Source organism: Lygodium microphyllum, chromosome 18 (genome assembly GCF_053477565.2).
Source record: "Lygodium microphyllum isolate KBCC chromosome 18, Lygodium_microphyllum_v1.1.10, whole genome shotgun sequence".
In the NCBI taxonomy this organism is placed as follows: domain Eukaryota; kingdom Viridiplantae; phylum Streptophyta; class Polypodiopsida; order Schizaeales; family Lygodiaceae; genus Lygodium; species Lygodium microphyllum.
The window spans coordinates 80,841,007-80,862,648 of record NC_141152.1 but is presented as its reverse complement, the minus strand read 5'-3'; the positions used below and the strand labels follow the sequence as shown (position 1 = coordinate 80,862,648).

Genomic DNA, 21,642 nt, shown 5'->3' with positions numbered 1-21,642 from the left:
GTAGAGCCAAAATTTTTATGAGAGTTATGAGTTTGCCTACCATATAGTGTCATATGCCCAAGACAAGGATCCCAAAGAGATACATGAGGAAGATCATTCACAGCTAAGGCATGATCAATATATATGGATACAAGTAAAGGATAGAGGTTGTCAACCTTGGCATCTTGAGAGAAAACAAGACTACCATGAGTAATCTTCCATGCAGAATCACCAAAAGAGACATGGTACATATCATTATCCAAGTGTCCCTAGTGGAGATAAGGCTTTTTGTCAAGCTTGAGACATGACATATATCATGAAGCAAGTTCAAAAATACCCTTGGTCACTCCAAGCTAGCATATAAGTCCAGATTGGTTACTAAGGGTTTTAAACTAGCATATAAGGCCAATATATAAGACTGGATTGGTTGCTAAAGGTTTTAAGCAAGAGAAGGGAGATGGTTTTAATGAGATGTTGTATCTTATGATGGTTTGAATGACTACCCTATGCTTGGCATTGGCCTTGGTTGTATAAATGGATCTAGACTTAATATATCAAATAGATGTGAAAATGAATTTTCTTCGTGGGGACTTGCATGAGGATATCTATATGTAGTAGCCTAAGGATTTTGAGGAAAAGGCAAGGAACACCTAGTGTGTAAGTTGAGGAAGAGTCTTTATGTACTTAGGTAGAAATATAGGGAATAGTATTATAAGTTTGATACCGTTGTACATTCACATGGTTATTCCCATAGTGATATTGATCTGTGTATTTACATAAATAAGGCTTGTGATGGTAGCCTTATCATTTTTGTGCTATATGATGATAACATGCTAATTATTAGAAATGCTCTTGATGAGTTAGATGCTTTGAAGACTCAACTCAAGAATATATTTGAGATGAAGAACATGGGCTATGTCTCTCACATGTTTGACTTGTCACAAAAGGAGTACATTCATAAAGTCCTTGAGTAGTTAATTATGCAAGAAGGTGGTAAGCCTATTAGCTGCCCATTACCTTCTCATGTGAAGGTTAGTCAAGGATTATCCCTAGTCAAATGATGAGAGGGATGAGATGGCGAGAATCCTATATGCATCTATGGTGGATAGCTTGATGTATGGCATGATAGCCACTAGACCTGACATAGCATTTATAGTGGGAGTTATGACTTGTTATATGGTGACACTCAAGGGGTTCATTATATGTATATCCTCTACATTACGTGCATCAAGGCCTATTTATAAATATCCTTATTTGTGATTTTTTCTTGAATAAAGTGCAACCATTTTCTATTCAGTCTATAAATAATCCATTTATATTAACCCTTCTATATGTAAAAAATGTATAAAATTTATATTTTAAAAATTTCTTATTTTGAAACCACATAATGCACACATATATTCATGAGTGACCCCCTTGATGAAAGGTGGCATAGGGATGTTTTGAAGAGTATCATGAGATACCTTTAGGATATTGTAGTTATGTGCATTTGTTATGGTGGCTAAGATACTGGAGTTATGGGCTATACATATTGTGGTTATGTAGGACATATAGAAAATAGGAAGTCCACCTCTGTCTATGTATTCACCTTTGCTAGAAGAGCTATTTCTTGGATGTCTAGGATGTAGAAATGCATGGCATTGTCTACTACTAAGGCCACGTGCATTACAACTATTGAGACTTACTGTAATGAGAAAGTCACTGCAAGGATATGAGGGTATAGCGATGCCCATTAGCGACAAGAAATAGCGGCGTCGCTATTAGCATCACATTTGCGACGCAAATAGTGATAGTACCCAGAGGAAAGAGAGAGCGAAAGGGAGAGCGAGAGGAAGAGCGAGAGGGAGAGTGAGCATCTTGCTGAGAGGGAGAAAAAGAGAGAAAGAAAGTTTCTCACCGCCACCGCCGCCACCACCACCATTCGCGAAGAAGAGGAGGAGGTGTATGAAGGGCGAAGAGGAGCCGCCGTCGTGAAGAGGAGCCACCAAACCCTTCTTCGAGCCTTTACGGTGAGTGCATTGTCCATTCTTGCTTTGCTTTTGTGTTTTCTATCTCTCTTTTACTTGTTTTTGGTATAATTCATGTGTATTGAGAGAGGGAGAGGAAATGAGAGAGAAAGAGAGGGAAAGGGAGAGAGAGGGAGAGAAAATGAGGTATAATTCGTGTGTATTGAGAGAGGGAGAGGAAATGAGAGAGAAAGAGAGGGAGAGGGAGAGGGAGGGAGAGAGAAAGAGAGGGAGAGAGAGAGGGGGAGGGAGAGAAAATGAGAGAGGGAGAGGGAGTTTTCTCTCTCTCTTTTACTTGTTTTTGGTATAATTCGTGTGTATTGAGAGAGGGAGAGGAAATGAGAGAGAAAGAGAGGGAGAGGAAATGAGAGAGGGAGGAAATGGGAAAGGAAGAGGGAGGGAGGAAGAGGGAGGGAGAGAGAAAGAGAGGGGGAGGGAGAGGAAATGAGAGAGGGAGAGGGAGAGGGAGGGAGAGAGAAAGAGAGGGGGAGGGAGAGGAAAAGAGAGAAAAAACATTAAACATAATAGGGAAAGAGAGAAAGAGAGGGTGAGGGTGAGGGTGAGGGAGGGAGAAGAAATGAGAGAGGGAGAGGAAGAGAGCAAAAGGAAATGAGAGAGGGAGAGGAGAGAGAAAAAATGAGAGACGGAAAGGAGAGAGAAAAGATGTTAAACATAATAGGGAAAGAGAGAAAGAGAGGGTGAGGGTGAGGGTGAGGGAGGGAGAGGAAGAGAGAAAAGGAAATGAGAGAGGGAGAGGAGAGAGAAAAAGAAATGAGAGAGGGAGAGGAGAGAGAAAAAACATTAAACATAATAGGGGAAGAGAGAAAGAGAGGGAGAAGGTGAGGGAGGGAGAAGAAATGAGAGAGGGAGAGGGAGAGGAGAGAGAAAAAACATTAAACATAATAAGGGAAGAGAGAAAGAGAGGGTGAGGGTGAGGGAGGGAGAAGAAATGAGAGAGGGAGAGGAAGAGAGCAAAAGGAAATGAGAGAAGGAGAAGAGAGAGAAAAAGAAATGAGAGAGAAAAAGAGAGAAAAAACATTAAACCTAATAGGGAAAGAGAGGGTGAGGGTGAGGGAGGGAGAAGAAATGAGAGAGGGAGAGAAAGAGAGAAAAGGAAATGAGAGAGGGAGAGGAGAGAGAAAAAAATGAGAGAGAGAGAAAGGAGAAAGAAAAAGAGAGAAAAAATTAAACCTAATAGGGAAAGAGAGAAAGAGAGGGAGAGGGTGAAGCAGGGAGAGTGAGTGAGAGAGGGAGAGGAAGAGAGAAAAGGAAATGAGAGAGGGAGAGGAGAGAGAAAAAACATTAAACATAATATGGAAAGAGAGAAAGAGAGGGAGAGAGTGAGGGAGGGAGAGGAAATGAGAGGGAGAGAAAGAGAGAAAAAAAAGAGAGAAAGAGAGAAAAAAAATGAGAGAGGGAGAGGAGAGAGAAAAAGAGAGAAAAAACATTAAACCTAATAAGAAAAGAGAGAGGGAGAGGGAGAGGGAGAGGGTGAGGGAGGGAGCGTATATGAGAGAGGGAGAGAAAGAGAGAAAAGGAAATGAGAGGGAGAGGAGAGAGAAAAAAATGAGAGAGAGAGAGGAGAGAGAAAAAGAGAGAAAAAACCCATATACCTAATAGGGAAAGAGAGAAAGAGAGGGAGAGGGTGAGGGAGGGAGAGGAAACAAGAGAGGGAGAGGGTGAGGGAGGGAGAGGAAACAAGAGAGGGAGAGAAAGAGAGAAAAGGAAATGAGAGAGGGGGAGGAGAGAGAAAAATGAGAGAGGGTGAGAGAGGGAGAGGAAACGAGAGAGGGAGAGAAAGAGAGAAAAGGAAATGAGAGAGGGGGAGGAGAGAGAAAAAAATGAGAGAGGGAGAGGGGAGAGAAAAAGAAAGAAAAAACATTAAACCTAATAGGAAAAGAGAGAAAGAGAGGGAGAGGGTGAGGCAGGGAGAGGAAATGAGAGAGGGAGAGGAAGAGAAAAAAGGAAATGAGAGAGGGAGAGGAGAGAGAAAATACACTAAACATAATAGGGAAAGAGAGAAAGAGAGGGAGAGGGTGAGGAGGGAGAGAAAGAGAAAAGGAAATGAGAGAGGGAGAGGAGAGAGAAAAAAATGAGAGAGAGAGAGGAGAGAGAAAAAGAGAGAAAAAACATTAAACCTGATAGGGAAAGAGAGAAAGAGAGGGTGAGGGTGAGGGAGGGAGAGGAAATGAGAGAGGCAGAGGAAGAGAGAAAAGGAAATTAATTGTTGTTGTTTGTAGTAGTAGTGGTGGTAGTTTTTTTTATTTTCTTGTTTATTGTTATTTAGTTTTCTTGTTTTTTTTTTGTAGTAGTAGTAGTTTTTTCTTATTTTCCTGTTTATTGTTATAGTAGTAATAGTAGTACTAGTTGTTGTTGTTGTTTTTTTTCTTCTTTTCTTGTTTATTATAGTGGTAGTGGTAGTGGTAGTCGTGGTCACGGTTGTGGTCATGGTCGTGGTCATCGTAATCGTAATCGTAGTAGTAGTCGTGGTCGTGGTCGTGGTCGTAGTCATAGTTGTAGTCATGGTTATGGTCGTGGTCATAGTCGTAGTCGCAGTCGTAGTTGTAGTCATGGTCGTGGTCATCGTAATCGTAGTCATGGTCGTGGTCATCATAGTCGTGGTCGTGGTCGTGGTTGTGGTCATATCGTAGTCGTAGTCGTGGTTGTGGTCGTGGTCATAGTCGTAGTCGTAGTCATGGTCGTGGTAGTTGTAGTTCTAGTCGTGGTCGTGGTCGTGGTCGTAGTCATGGTCGTGGTCTTCATCGTAGTCGTAGTCGTGATTGTTAAAGAAAATGAGAGAGGGGGAGGAAGAGAAAAAAGAAGAAGGAATGAGAGAGAGGGAATAAACATACAACATAATAAAGAAAGAGAAAAAGAGAGAGAGATGGAAGGAGAGGAGATAATGAATGGATAAAAAACAAAGAGAGAGTGGTGGCGAGGTCTAGTGCAACACCACGAGACGGGAAACACTCCGACATATATATGTTAATCTGTGTGGGTGGGGGGAGACTTTACATACGTTCATTTTTGCTGAGTTACAAGAGAAGAAATCCCTTCTCAAATAATTTAAGAAAGAAAAAAAGAATGATAACAAAAACAAATTGTTTGTCGTAACATAGACAAAATGGAAAACGATGAAGGTCTTGTTGTTCAAGAACGCGAGACGTATCTTAATCAACGTGTCACATGTCCTTGCTCTCAATGCAAGCTGGCAATTAGACGAAAACGTCAATTGTCTATAGAACAGTATGACGCTTCGGCGAGTTTCAATCTGAGATCATTGATCAGACGATCTTGGATTTTCAGCAAACAGTAAGAAAAGTTAATATCAATCATGCATTGTACTCGCAAGCTAATTGAGTACCATATACAAGAAGATTGGGTGTGGCTAGCAAATTTTCTATCCAGGGAGGTGACGTCTCATCCCAAGGAGGAGTGCACCCTTTGCGGCCAATTAGAAGAGTTTGTGGGCGTGCGATGGATGGAGTGCCTAAGCCAATCCACCACTTGGAAGGTACTATCCAATCTATACCATCAATATTAGAGGAGACAACCAGCCTTCCAGACCTACCTATAATCTTGGAGCCTGAGATGGAGGCAATGATCGATGCATTGATTCCCATGGATGTCGAGACTTTTGATCCGCTTAGAGAGGAAGCATCCATACCATTATATGATGGGTGCCAAGTATCTCACCTGAAGACACTGCTTACACTCCTAAGTGTGCAAGCAAAATACGGATGGAGCGATGCGAGTGTGACCGAGTTGTTCAGGTACCTTGTAAGCACGCTTTGTTGATTTCTTTTCGGCACTATCATTAAAAAAATTTGTGCTTTTTCAAGGTGTTTTATGATTTTTTTTAGGTTACTGAAATATTATATATTACCACCTGCAAATACCATGCTTGAGTCTTGTGATGATGCACGACATGTTTTACGAAAGCTTGGTATGGACTACAACAGCATCCATGCATGTATCAACGATTGCATACTGTTTTGAGGAGAATACGAGACTATGGAGACATGTCCAAAGTGTGGTGCTCACAGGTATCGACAGGACTTGCAAGGGCAAACCATCCCTCAAAGAGTGCTTAGACACTTTCCGCTTATCCCCCGCATAAACCATATATTTCGTATGTCAAGAATGGCGAGCTTGATAACATGGCATGCCCAAAATGGGTCCACAAAAGGAGTTCAACGAATATCAGCGGATTCACGTGCATGGAGCCACATTGACTCTACCTTCCCAGACTTTGCCCAAGAGCCAAGGAATCTTCAGCTCGGTCTTGCAATGGATGGCATGAACCCATTCGGTTTGTGCTCAACTTCTTACAGTGTGTGGCATATAGTCCTTGTCAACTACAATATCCCTCCATGGCTTTCTACGAAGAAAGGACATCTCATCCTTAGCTTACTCGTCCCCGACTGCTACAAAATCAAAAATATGGACGTGTATCTTTGTCCATTAGTTGATGAGCTTAAGATTTTGTGGGAGAAGGGGGTCACCATGCAAGATATGAGCAAGTGCGATGGTCGACGGTCCACCAATATTCGAGCCATTCTCATGTGGGCGATGCATGACTTTGCGGGATTCGGAGAGTGTTCAAGTAAATAGGCTTCCGTTCTCGTTGGTAATGTAATGTCTCTCCCTCCCCCCCCCCCTCATGACCCCTGTGCTCCCCCTAGCCTCCTCCATGGGAACAATCCCCCCTAATTTAAAAAAAATTTATCTCTCCCTCTCTCTCCCCCTGACGTGGCATGGCGGGGAGAGATAGAGGGGATGACGTGTGGGAGTTGGAGGGGCATGCAGCCTGCAGGTGGCAGCGGACAGCTGCGCCCCCTATAAAACCTCCCCCTCCTCCCACGCACAGAGGCAACGGATAGCTGCGCCCCTATAAAACCTCCTCCCTCACACAGAGGCAGCGGCCCCCCTCCAGCGTCCGCAAGCTGCTGAGCACCCCCTGCGTCGGCCGCAGCATAGCGATCCTCCCCCCCTTGTTCTGGGAAAAAGCGGCCCCTCCTCCAGCTCAAGCACAAAACCCTTTCCCCCTCTCCGGCTGCAGCAGGCGCCACCCCCACCTGGGCGTGACGTCAACACCCCCCGTGAGCAAAAAAGGAGGTGAAGAGAAGGAGAGGGAGAGGAGAAGAGGTAGAGGGAGAGAAGGAGAAGAAGAAGAAGAAGAGGAGAAGAGGGAGAGAGAGGAGGAGAAGAGAAGGAAGGGAAGGAGAAGAGAAGGAGGCGAAGGAGAAGAGAAGAAGTGAAGAAGAAGGAGAGAGGAAGGAGTGGGTGAGAGAAGTAGAGGGAGAGAAGTAGGAGAAGAGAAGGAGGAGAAGGAGAAGAGAAGAAGGAGTGGTAGAAAAAACAGGAAGTAGTGGGAAAAAAGAAAGGAGGGAGAGAGAGAAGAGAAGGAAGAGAGAGAAGAGGAGGAAGAGAGAGAGAAGAGGAGAAAGAGAGGGAGAGAAGGAGAAGGAAGAGAGAGAAAGAGAGGGAGAGAAGGAGAAGGAGAGAAGAGAAAGAAGGAAGAGAGAGAAAGAGAGGAAGAGAGGGAGAGAAGGAGAAGGAGAGAAGAAAAAGAAGGAGGAGAGAAGAGAAAGAAGGAAGAGAGAGAGGGAAGAGGAGGAGGAGAGAAGGAGAAGGAAAGAAGAAGGAGAGGGGGAGAGAAGAGAGAGAAGAGGGAGAGAAGGAGGAGAGAAGAAGAAGGAGAATAGAAAGAGAGAGAGTAGGAGAAGAGGGAAGAGAGAGAAGAGGAGAATAAGAAGAGAAGGAGAGAGAGTGGGAAGGAGAAGAAGAAGAAGAGTAAGGGAGAAAAAGAAGAGAGAGAGTAGGAGAATAAGAGGAAAGAAGAAGAAGTGGAGGAGAAAGAGAAAGAGTAGGGAGATAGTAGAAAAGAAGAGGAAGAGAGATGGAAAGAGAAAAAGAAGAAGAATAGGAAGGGAGATAGTGGGAGTAGAGAAATGAGAGATAAGGAAAAGAAGAGGAGAGAGAGAGAGAGAGTAGAGGAATAAGAGAAAAGGAGAAGAAGAGAAGGAGAGGGAGAGAAGAAGAGCATGAGAAGAAGAAGAACAGAGAGAGAGAGAGAGAAAGAAGGAGGAGAGGAGAAAAAGAAGAAGAAGAGAGTGAGAAGAGAGTAATCGCCACAAGTCACCCAAACCACTCTCTCGGGAACGAACCCCATCCAGCGGTCTTTCCCAATCGAACGTGTCAAACCCCGTTAAGGTCCGGACTGCCCAATCTCCGTGAGGCGAATGGCTCCTAAGAAAAATGTCGCCGGAAGCGTAGGCATCCAAGCCATCGGTAATGCTAGAGGGGCGAGCGGAGCGACCAATGCAGCACACATGAATCAAGCCCAGGTTCTAAGCATTAAAATTTAATTTTGGAATTATTTCTCATGGAAGGGATGAAAGGATTGATGTCGTGCATAGGGTTTTGTTTACTCTAAGAACTAAGTTGCATGCACGAAGCGGTAGAGTTTGGAACTCGCACAAGCTTTAGGCACAAAATGATAGCTTTTATACACATAAAATGATAAGGTTATCACCTTACTTCACATAAAATGATAGCTTTTTAACCAGTTCAGTGCATGAATAGTCATTTAGAATTCACGTTTCGCAATCATGGTTAAAAGAAACACATGAAATGTTAATTTTCGTTCATGAGATACACTTGCATCGTTAGACAAAACCCTAGACTTTCATAGACGCAAGTCACATGTGATCCGGTGCATTAGGAATAAGTATAATTGCCTGTGAATTGTTTTATCAATCTTGGTGTGGACTATCGCAAATGGATACGCTCCTAGCTTAGTTGAAGCTGGTGACCTAACCCTAAATGGATTGTTGACCCAAGTTATGCTTGGCGGTTTGAAAAGGTTGTAGATCCCTTAAGCAATTGTGTTGATATATCTAGTTAAATTCTGATTGTGCATGCAATGGGATTGTGATGCCTTGAAGCAAGAGATTGTGCATTCAATTGTTTGTTAATGTGATTTTGGATGTTAACCCAAGTGGGGTGCGATTGATGATTGCATGGCCGGGTCTGAGATGACTGATTGCCATGGAAACAAAAGGAATGTTTCCCCTAGTAATTGTTTTTAAGCTGGTTGCTCCAGCTGTGGTGGTTGATTTCCTAAAGGAATAATTAAGGAAGGATGGCGCTAGCTACCCCCTGCGAACTGCCAAACCCTAACCAAGGGGGTTGTGAATCCACGCTGGGAATGTGGACCGAACCCACCGCAAGAGGTCTCTCCGTGGAAATTACTTGGCATAGGAGGACGCTTGGGTGCCAGTGGGGGCTCTGGTCGTAAATCCCAATGCCTCCGGGCCTTACACAAGTGTTCTACGTGACTCGAGATAGAATGTCGAGGCCTTGATACTAGTTACAAGGCGAAATCTTGGTAGGATAAACCTTCAGGTTTTATTGCCGGGAGACGGAAGGATTTTTCTGCGGAGGCAGAAAGAAACACTTAATTCTCCTGTATGGGCAGGAGACAAACATTAATCTTAGGATAAGACAAGGAAGTGTTTGATCTTGTTTTATCTTATCTTCGTGTCAGTGCCCTAAATTATGTAAAGGAACCTATGACTAACGAGTTAATTAAGGAAGTTACTTTTATGTGTCAAACATAATGTGGTAGGTAATTAGATGACTAAAACAACCCCCAAGGAAAGCATGGTGGATGTGACCAATGGGTCTATCCTACGGAAGGGTGGTCTCGGTTAGCCGAGAGCTTTCCTCAAAAGAAATGTTAACGAGGAATGTTAGGAAGACCCAGTTACAAGGAACCCGGTCTTCAGGTCAATCCTAGTGGGAACGACCGGATAAGTACCGTTGCAGGGCAAACTCAAGAGACCCTAGTTAGCAAACCCCATGCCATTCCTTGGGAGTGTCGGGTGGCATCTTCTAGATATATCTCTCGATGGACTGCTAAGACGTGTCCCGCAATTTGACGAGCGGGCACGTTACATGTAATATTTATATTTTATCTTGTTCAAGTTTGTATTCACTGGATAGAGGTGTTGGAACAGGTCTAGTTACCTCAAGTTATCATGCATGTCCATTTTGCGGGCCACAGTTAGACTCCCGAAGGTCACGAACCATGAAGAAGATGGTATATCAAGGACACGCCACTTTCTTGCTAGAGGGTCATGAACTCAGGGAAGGTTTTCTTGGACGACCTCCAACACATATGAATGCCGCAAGTTGGTACGAGCTGAAAATGGTCCATGCGAAGTTACATCCAAATGGAATGCGACGGCTCTCAATTTTCTACGAGTTGCCATATTGGACCCACTTACAGATCAATCACTTATTGGATACCATGCATATTTCCAAGAATGTGGCGAGATTGCTATGGGACAACATCACAGGAAAGAGAGACACTATAGGGGCACGAATGGATTTGAAGGAGGTAGGCAAGATGGAGGCACTTTGGCCGCAGTCGAGTGCTGATGGTCGCGTGCAACTACCTCATGCTCCTAGGGTATTGTCCACTAAAGAAGAGCGCATTGTGAAGCTAGTCAAGTCTATCCGCACTCCAACTGGTATGATGCGTTCTCTCAAGTCTACATTTTCTAAAGACGACCAATTATCAGGGCTAAAATCCCATGACTGGCATAAGATATGTCAGGTTTGTACTACGAATGGATTGTAATTGGCGTGTGCATTTTGCTATTTGGAGTATAGCCATTGTTCATAATGCTTTCTCATTTCTGGCAGTTTGTACTACCGATTGCGATCGCAAGATGCCCTACTCCAGAAATACGCGGGGCCATTTACAAGTTGTCGACTTTGGTGCAATGGATCTCATAGAAGGAGCTTAAGACGTCCTCTATTGAATTCGCAAGGAGGGGAGCAGTGGAGATAGTCTGTCTCTTTGAGAAATACATACCTACCAGCATGCTCACGATACAAATTCACCTTCTTGTGCATCTTGTAGATGAAGTGGAGATTGCTAGACATGTCTATACACGATGGATGTTCTTCTTGGAGTGCTTCATGAAAACCCTGAAAGGCTTTGTGCGACAACAAGCTCGACCAGAAGGTAGCATGGCTAAAGGTTGGTTGGTGCCTGAGGCTCTAGTGCATATTTCACAATGGCTACCAACAGTGGATCTAGACAACAAAATGCTATGGTTGCTGAAGGACGATGATAGATTGAACGGAGATGTGGTGGTTGGAAATGGGGTAGAAAAAAGAATGGATACTGCAATGGAGGAGAAGGTGAATCGCTTTTGTATGTTGCATCATGCCTCTATGGAGACGTGGCTTGCCAGGTACCAGATCGCTAAGCAAGATCGAGAGAAAGCGTGATCTGAATTTCGACATAGTACGTGCCATCGACCGATTCGATATCCCCAGGGCATGGAGGAGATGCCACGGTTCATATCAACGCGATGGTTGCATGGAACTTTGATCGTAGCATCTCGCAAAGGGGTGGAGGTCTCAATGGAGGAGTGGGAATTCTTGAGGGGATGTAGTCCAAAGGTGATGACGTGTTTAGGATTTGTCGTATCTATATTTTATATGCGACAACTAATTTGAGTGTTTCAATGTACATTACAAAATATATAGTGTAGCTAGTCGCGCGGACGACATTTTCACGTGGAGCGTATTAACAAGATGCGCTCTACAATGGACTGTGGTATCATGGCAAGGTTCGAGAGCAGGAGAGGCGACGACGAGCAATGGATCCAAACACGATTATAGATGAGATGGAGTATTTTGGGAACTTGCAAAGTATTGTTACGGTGGATTACCATAGCTTCTCCATGATACTATTCGATGTGCAGTGGTTCAAAGTGGTACTTGAAGGAGCTAGAGCAATAGTTCGACAAGGTCCATCTGCATTTCTCGAAATAGATTTCGAAAAAAAATGGACCGATTTGCGTGACACCTTTGTGTTGCCGGCCCATTGTGAGCAGGTGCATGAATTCATTTGTTTGTTGATTGTATTACGACATGGTACATATCACAATAGTTTAATCTCTCTTGTACGTGTTTGTGAATAGGTAATCTTCTATCCAAACCCCCGACAACCTCGATAGTGGTATGTTATACCTTCAGCTCCCCGAAGTGCAAGAGTATATGATCAAAGTGATGTTCCGAGCATAGATGAGGACAAAATGCAAATAGAGGGGTCGATATTGCAAGGAGTGGAGGCCACCAAAATGTTGGAGCATGTAGAGAAGCCAACATCGGGTAACAATGATGGAAATACAGGAGTCCAAGAATTCTTTGAGAACAAGGTGGACTCATCCTTTTGTGGTGACATGTCTATCGACCTTCTAGTATATGTGGAGTTGTGTCAGGAGATTGACATGGGACCATAAGATACTTCATACTTGGAGCATCCACATACTCAATTCGTTGACTAATCGCTTATAAGGGTACATAAGATATGCATTTTAAGTGAGATCATTTTTTAAGGATTTATATTACCGTGCTTTGTATGATTTAAATTGATTATGCTAACATCATTTTTTGTATGTGCAGGTGACCTTTTCAGGATGAGTCGAGGGATGAGCGATGAGGAGTTGCAGGATATCTTCACGCACATGTCTCCAAATCAGATGGTGAGATTCAAAGACATGGCGGACTAGAAGCTGTCTTGGACATTGTCAGGCCACTCTACTAGATCTACTTTGGTGCAATCAGATGCTTCAGCTTTGAATAGATGAGGTCGACACTCTAGATTTGGGCTAGATGGAGGGAGTGCTTTAGGGTCAGGGGGATGTTGTAGAGATACGGAGGCAGTGAGCCCATGGTCGGCACGGGATACAGGTGCGACTCCTTGCTCTTGTGGTGGTTCCAGGGAGCGTGGCTCAAGTGGTTGCTGTGGAGGCACGGACGCAGTGTCTCCATCTCGTCGTTCTGTTGGAGTTGCATCACCTCCATGATTTATCACACCTGTGGGGACGTCTACTCCAATTACTCCGCTTTTGCTCAGCCATTTGCAGGTGGCACCCCTATGGCTGCTACACCGATAGATACTACCCTAGTCGGTACACTGGATGTACAGGGGTCTCCTGGATATGCCCAGGAGTGTGGACGCAGGTGGGAGAGGACCCATCTTAGACATACCCCAGAGGGATATGCCTATCTTGTCGATAATAGATCAGGAGCCATCATCATGAATGATGAGGGGAGGAGGGTGATGGCTCGCATGAGAGAGTTGTGCCAACAAGTTTTTCGGCACAACGTCTTAGATCATTGGAAAAACATACCGAAGGGGAGAAAGGACTACATAGTAGCATCCTTGCATGAGGAGTTTTCAGTTCCAGCCAGCAGATAGATTTTCTACGGGTTGGATGATGGACTGCATGCGTGCATATATGTTACACAGACGATCAGACGCACGCAAGGCACTCAAGAGTGGGGCTGCAAAGCCCAAGTGGCTAGATGCGGACGACTGGCACCGACTGAGAGAGGAGGCTATAGATTCTTCAGGACATTGGAATCAGCAGCGCGAGGCGGCAAGGGCACGACTAGAGACCAGAGGGGTCCATCATCTTGGGAGTGGCGGCCACAGGACATATCTGGAGAACTTTGTAAGTTTTTCTTTTATTTTGCTTGCTTTTTTTTTTGCAATATCCTTTGTACTGACAATCATGTTTCTAACAATTAGTATTTTGTTTTCTTTGCAACATTCCATTACAAATTGCGATCTGACCAGCCTTGAGGCTCGATATGCAGAGAGGCATGGTCTCACTGCATTGATCGATCGATTATATAGACGCGACGGCCCTGTAAGTTGCTCATCTTTCTTGTCCGTAGTTACCATGTTTAATTAGAATGCATTATTGTATGGTGGACTGATGTGTAGTTGTTTCTTTTTTTGTAGAGTCCGTTCGATGCTCCTTTGCGGCGGGATGAGCGTCGCAAAGCGTTGTTATCAGCGTCCTATTTGCATCGATATATGCGATGCTAATACCGATGCAAATAGTGACACTGATAACGACGCTAATACCGACTATTCTATGGCATTGCCAATAACGACGCTTTTTGTGACGACGGGGGAAAATTTTATTATTTACATTTTCGTCACTTTTAACGTCGGTATAAGGCCTATATATTGTAGTGAGTCACATGGGAACTAGGGGTTAGATACCAAGTCACATTGACTGGCGTATAAAAGGTATAAGAGACTCAATTTAGGGAATCCATGAATAATAAAGAATTGACCCTTCATCTTCTCCTTCAGCTACCATGGCTTTCTCCCTCTGCCTCTCTTCTTCTCTTCTTCCTCCTCTCTTTCTCTCTCTCTTACTCATTCTCTCTCTCTAGCCACTCTTCTTTATAATTGATATCAGAGCATCAAGCTTTGGTCATTTTTCTTTTTTCAATCAGGCTTTCTTTTCAAATCTTGAAACCCTAGTTACTCATGCACTTGGTACAAGTATAGCAAGGAGTAGTACAATTAGTGATAGCTTTCTTGAAGACAAGTAGGAGCTATGGTTGGAGTCCTTAACATATCTAGAGGTAAAATGGTTAATTTAATAGGTAATTTGTGAGATGCTCGCTAGTAGGCTCATTCCAAGTTACACCTCACTACAAGATATAGGCCTTATACTGACGTTAAAAACGACGAAAATGTAAATAAAGAAATTTATCCTCGTCGTCGCAAAAAGTGTCATTATTGGTGATGCCATAGAACAGTCATTATCAGCATCGCTATTTGTGTTGGTATCAGCATCGCATTTGATACTGACGCAAATAATGACACTGATAATGACGCTTTGCGATGCTAATAACGACGCCAATAATGACCCGTGCAAGTAAATTTGTGACGCTAATAGCGATAATAACAGGGAAGAAAAAATTTTATGGTGCTTTATTTGGGCCATACAAAATAGTTTATGCACTATGTATAATGCTCGTGTAAATAAAGACAAAGTGTACTTAAATCATAACATTGATACATGAAATAAATACATGATCGCATAATGAAAGCGACTGGTAGAATCATGGCAAGATATCACTACTACATAGAAAATGTGTACACATATCAGGCGACCAAGAAAGAAGGGTGTGTGAGCTCCAGGGATCCAAGAGCGAGCTATACATCCTCCCTATCCGAAAGCTCATCCCACTGCAAAGGAGCATCGAATGGACTCTGCAAATAAAGAAACAACTATACATCAGTCCACCATACAATAATGCATTCTAATTAAACATGGTAACTACGGACAAGAAAGATGAGTGACTTACAGGGCCACCGCATCTATACAATCGGTAGATCAATGTAGTGAGACCGTGCCTCTTTGCATATCGAGTCTCAAGGCCGATCGGATCACGATTTGTTATACTAAACCGCAAAGGATTCGCATAGGATGGTTAAATGGATACAATAAAATACTCCAAGTGCTAACTAGGGTTTAGCACGTTGAGGACTTGACCTAGTTTTGCACTTGTTGCCAAGTCGAAACCCCCATGCCCAAAGGTCCTACCCACATTCACGAAATGTAGGGACAATTGGACACTCTTGTGAGGAACGATCTAGGGTTTCTACCCTAAGGATCACTCGATCAAATGTTGAAACTTGGATTGAGATGAAACCCCTAGGACCAAACGTTGTCGGCCTAGTGCAATTGGGAATGGGTTGGATAAGAAGACACCCTAAACCCTGCTTCTTGTCTAATCATGATTTCGTGACCAAAAGATGCCGTTCGATGGGTGAAATGATCCCATGGAATAGATGCGACACTTGTGCAACAAGTTGCAACATCACATGATCTTGTGGTTTGATCACAAGAGAGTTGTCAATTCCTTGGAATGAGATTGGCAGATTCTTGCGCAAGTTTAACTTGCAAGAGTATGAGTAGCCGTCCTGCTATAGCACCTTTCTTGGGGGGAAATTTTTCCAAGATAAGGGAACTAGGTATTTGCTTGGAAGCAAAGGACCAATCAATAATTTGAAGCGACATGGTCGCCATGATTTACTATTAATAAAACCTAAGGTATTGGTTAAGTTGGGTTAATAGGGTACGGCTCTAACCCAAGGACAAAAGGGAGAATAGACAAACCCTTGGGGATCTTGCCAAGTCGCAATTGATCTCAGATCGAATGCTGGAAGCATTCGATGAGAAGGATTCACTCCTTAGCAGTTGGCCAAATAAACGACCACTGGAATTGATTGTGCTTGTAACAGTTTAGAAAGCACTGTTTGCAATGTTTGCTCAAGGAACTAAAGGATGGAAAGATATTTAATGCTTCAGGTTGAAGGCTTGAAGGGAGAGGCAGCTTCAGTTACCCCCGACTGTCTGCCTAACCCTAACCAAGGGGGTTGATAGCCGCACTGGGAACGTGGACCGAACCCGCTGCATGAGGTCTCTCCGTTGTTGGAGCAGGAGGACGCTTGGGTGCCAGCGGGGGCTCTGGCCGTAAATCCATCGCCTTCCAGGCCCTGCACAAGAGGCCAATGTGACTCAAAATTGGATCTCGAGGCCCGCATACTAGTCTACGGGCGGAGTCTTGGATTAGTAATCCCCGTGGATTATGGATAGCCTTCGGGCGGATTATGGATTAACCTGCTGGCTAGACTTTATGGATGTATTCCAAAGATAAATAAGATAACCTGTTGAAAAGGAACTTGTTTGACATTGTTTTTCTATGTCAAGTGCTAAGATTACGTGAAGGAACCAGTGTCTAATGGGCTAATTAAGGAAGTTGCTTGATGTATGTCCAACTAAATGTGGTAGGTAATTAGATAACTAAAGCAACCTTGAGGAAAGTGCAGTGGATGTGGCCATGGGTCCGTCCTACGGATGGGTGGTCCCGGTTGGCCAGGAACTTTTCTCAATCGTAATGGACAGCAAGGATATCTTCTCAAAGGAAATGAATAGCAAGGGCGCTGACCTAGAGTCTAAGTTACAATAATCCCGGTTTATGTTGTTTTAGGGGAACGGAATGGGACTATGCCTTATGGCAGAGAGGTCGAGCCTTGCATCCCTCTTGTTTCCCATTCTCCTTGAACCAAGTGCAGCATGAATCCGCTTCGTCCCTGGCATTTCTGCATAAAGTAGTTCGCTTGGGGTTCGACGCTAGTTGCCGTTTAGGGAAATGAACATTAGGGGAAACCCTGATTCAGGTCGGTGCTAAGTGGGAACGGCCGGAATACTTCAGCTACGTGTGGCAGACGTGGAAAGTCTTAGATCGCAAACCCCGTAACATTCCATGGGAGTGCCGGGCGGAGCTTTCTAGACTCTCTTTCTGATGGACTGCTAAGACGTGTCCTGGAAGGGAACAGGTGGACACGTTACACCTTGGACCTCACTCGCGTCATTCTGGCCCATTGGTCCGAAGTTCCTTTTTTTCTATTTTCTTGATTTTTTTTATTTGGTTCCTATTCTCCTAATTCTTTTACTAATCTTTGGTTCCTTTTTTCTTGAGCCCCTTTTTTAGGAGGTGATCAAGTGATGGCCCAAAGTTCCCTGCTCAACGTCGTTCTTCTTTCGGATGATGAGATTTCCTAGGAGCTTCCAAAGGACAAGCTTTTTGAAAAAAATTTACAAAGCAAGTGACGTCCTTAGAGCACACTGTGAGAGTGCGCAACGGAAAAAGAAACACGAACACAGAGGGAGAGAGAGAGAGAGAGAAAGCAGAAAATGAAGGAAGAAAAACTGCACTGACTGTAATGAATGTTGAATGCAAAACTGTGGACTGATCAGTCCCTATACACAGCCCGAAGCATCAGTGAGGGAACCCGATCAGGTTGATGATGACAGCAACACGGAAGATGGAGGAAGATGACGGAGTCAGAGTGTGCACCTGCCAAAGAAGGAGGAAAGATGATAATACAACTGACTGCCAAGTGGAAAATGGCTATAAATAGCCAAAAACCCCAAAAACTGGCTGACCTGAAATTTGAGGCCATAAATTTGTCCGACCAACATTTAATGCTAGTCTGACCAGCATTTAGTGATGGTAAAAATGCCAAGAATGCTCAGAAAAATCCCAGAAAGGGTGGACAATGTCCGGCAGGTGAAGCAAGCTGAAGAATGCAGAAACTGCCCCGGGAAATGCATATAAAATCCCCACTGAAATGCAATAAACTGAGTGCTCTAGAATGAGCTACCTCCTCCATCAAAACAAGTGATAGACAAATCAGAGCTCCTAAAGTCCTCGTCCGACTCAGACTGAGGCTCACAGGCAGGAGATGACAAGGCATGACAAACATGACTGCTAACACCCCCTCTCAGATCCTGGATGTGGTGGAAGGCCAAGGGAGAAACGGATCCTGGGGTGGCAAGAGGAATGCCAAGGTCGATGAAGTCCGTCGATGAAGATTGCGGATGAAGAAACTCCTCACGATACTAGGAAGCCCCCTCTAAAACAGTAGGGGCCAGGAAATCCACAGCCGCATCACCGAGATCGTCCCCCTCTGAAAGGGATGGGGGGTACGAGGGATCCACCAAAGGAGAGGGTGGGGGATGGGAAGGAACCTGTGGAAAAGAGGGTGCACAAGTGGGAACGGGTGTAGCAATAGACAACTGCCTCAGAGGTCCCTGCATAAGAGAAGGGGAATGGAGCCTATAAAGCCCGCTCTCCTACCAACCTATCGCAATAACAACCCCTGCAGAAGAATCCTCAATACAAACGGCCTACTCGGTGAAGACAACTTGGGTACCAAGCCTAGTAAGGCCATAGACTGAGAGGAGTGGAAATCCCAAGTCAGGAACATAAAGAGCCTGGAAAAGGGAGCTCGACGCGCGGTCCGAAAATAAAGGCAAAGTGCCAACACCACAAATAGGCACCGAAGCAATGTCACCAACAGTGACTGAACCCTCAGAAGGGCATAGATCCTGCAACAAATCACCTCACGGAGTCATATGACTAGAAGCTCCACTATCAACCAAGCAAGGCCTCTTAGAAGATGAGGCAACCACTGAAGAAGGCTCCTCCAAGTCAACAATATGAAGAAACACTGACTCATGGGTAACCGCTAGAGTAGAGGTAGAAGGCTCAGATGTTTTAGCTCCATCCTTCGGTCCTAGACGAAGGTGAGGGTACTTCTTCCAACATTTCTCCTCTGGATGTGTCCCCTTCCCACAGTATGGGCATTTAGGCTTAAATGCTTCTCCGAGTCGGAGTCAAGACCTAAAGAACTCTCCTGTTTTTTAGCCTGTGACTTCCCTTTCTTTTGTGTCCCCCCTCTCGAACCTGCAACAAAAGCTTTGATGGAGGTGGATCCACTGGCTACCTCTTTGGCGCGCTCATCATGCTCCAAAACAAGCAGGGCAAGGTCCTCCCATAGAAGCTTCTTACGGGTCCTCGATGTAAGAAGGCTAATGTAGAAGACATCAAAACGGGGAGATGGCAGCTGAGTCAAAAGAATCATGGCCATATCCTCGGAAGAGATCATCCTGTCAAGGGATGCAAGCTCATTCCTCATGTCCTCCAACCTGTTGATATGATCCTTCATAGAAGAAGAATCATCAACAACGACCATTCGTAATTTCTTCTCGAGAGTAATCCAATGGCCAAAAGTCTTCTAATTGTACAAAGAAGCAAGCTTTGTCCACACTTCCACTGCTTTCCGCAACCTACGCACATGCACTAGGATGGAATCTTGTAAGCTCATAAAGAGGAAAGATCGAGCTCATGAGTTGAGCCGATCCCATAAGGCCGCAGGATCCATCAATGATCCAATGGTGGGATCCTCCACTAGACGGGAAATAGGGTGGGCAACAAACTCCCAAAGATCGAAGGTATCAAGGATACACTCCACCTTAAACAACCAAAGCGAGTAGTTGGAACCATCAAGTCAGACTTCTTTGGGCAAAGAAGGGAGTATGGGCACCTGTATAGAGGGTGCCATGGAAGGCATATGAAGGCCAGTAGAACAAGCCTTCTGTGAAACATGGAGAGAACGGGAAATAGAGGGATCTCAGTCAAATGGGCTAGGTGACCTCCGGTCGTCGCGTGAACTAGCATGAAAGTCTCTCCGTCGCTCAGAGGAAGGAATAGAGACCTCATCCTCTGAATCAGCAAAGAAGTGGTGATAAGACATCTTCGTATATATCTGCAATCACCAAACAATCTGCAACCAACAGACAGTCAAGATGGAGCCGCCTATGTCAAAAAAGACCCAGAAGATGCTGTCGCCTGCAAGAGGAGAGAGAAAATGCTGCCGCTTGAAGAAAAAAACTATCGCCTATGCTCCAGATGATGACGCCTTCTCCTCTGCTGATGTTGACCACCTCATGTTGCTTGTGTTTGATGCAAACGTAGGCTGCAAACACCTAGAAAACTGTCGCCTACTCCTCCTAATGCTACAAAACAACAAAACACAGGTATGGAAGGCTGCGTTTCAGCCTGGACAGCACCGCCAAGGGCTAGAAAGGAGGGAAGAAATGCTGCACTTGATGGTGTCCTCCTCTGCAATGGAAGCTCTCCTCTATGCTCTCAGTTAGGCTCTGATACCATGTGAGAGTGCACAACGGAAGAAGAAACACAAACACAGGGGGGGGGAGAGAGAGAGAGAGAGAGCAGAAAATGAAGGAAGAAAATCTGCACTAACTGTAATGAATGCTGAATACAAAACTGTGGACTGATCAGTCCCTGCATACAGCCCGAAGCGTCAGTGAGGGCACCAGATCAGGATGATGATGACGGCAGTACTGAAGACGGAGGAAGATGACGGAGTCGGAGTGTGCACCAATGCACATAAAATCCCCACTGAAATGCAATAAACTGAGTGCTCTAGAATGAGCTACCTCCTCCGTCAAAACAAGTGATAGACAAATCAGAACTCCTAAAGTCCTCGTCTAACTCAGACTGAGGCTCACAGGCAGGAGATGACAAAGCATGACAAACATGACTGCTAACACACATGAGCTCTCTTGTATGTTTATGGCAGATTTTCCATTAAAGCAGGTGCTAGCATTCAATGCCTTTGAGGACTATGAACGTGACTTCAAAAGTCTAACTGCGGCGAGTGTTGTTGTGTTGGATGAAGTGACTTATGTCCATCCAAGGATTTCGTCATCAGATAGAGCAAGTGCAAGAAAGCTTAGAAGGGATTTGGAGAAGATCCCCTTGTGTGGCATAGTGTGCCTAGACAGTTGTCCCTTACATTTGAAGAAATTTGGATTTGTTCAGTATAAGTACGGGTTTTTGTGTTTTTTGCACCTTCAACTTCGAGATGACCCAGAAGCACAGGCTCCCGTCCACCTCTGAGGGCGTTCAGCCTAGCAAAGGATGAGGATTATAATGAAGAGATGCCCATTGACTTAGAGGAAGAGCGAGCCTTGGCACCTAGCTACCCTGTGGTGCTAGGATTCAATGTGGATGCCCTAGGGAAGGGTAAAGAGATGGAGGACGAGCCTCAAGGCATTCCTTGATCATGTATGTCGAGCTTCAAGATGGGCCTAGAAAATGAAGAGTTTATTCTTTTAGTGGACATTATGCAGCAACTAAATATGTGTGAGGACTACTATCTTACGGCATTAGCTAAATTCAGCGATGTCGATATTGGTTTCATTGCAGATGAAGAATATAAATATTTCTTGGCTGACTCAGAAGTCAAGGAGGGGGATTACAGGACACAAAAACAACTACTCACACATTTTTTGAGGAGGCTAAGACAAGAGAGCCAATTTCCCCCTGAGATAGAGATTGCTCAAGCTGCAAAGCATTTAGGAGTGTTGGACATGGGCAG

At 44.5% G+C, this 21,642-nt stretch overlaps 1 pseudogene; it reads left to right on the top strand.

Moving 5' to 3' along the window:
* Positions 1–5,567: 5,567 nt before the first annotated feature.
* LOC148021074 (uncharacterized) lies at positions 5,568–21,325 on the top strand (annotated as a pseudogene).
* The last annotated feature ends 317 nt before the right edge of the window (positions 21,326–21,642 follow it).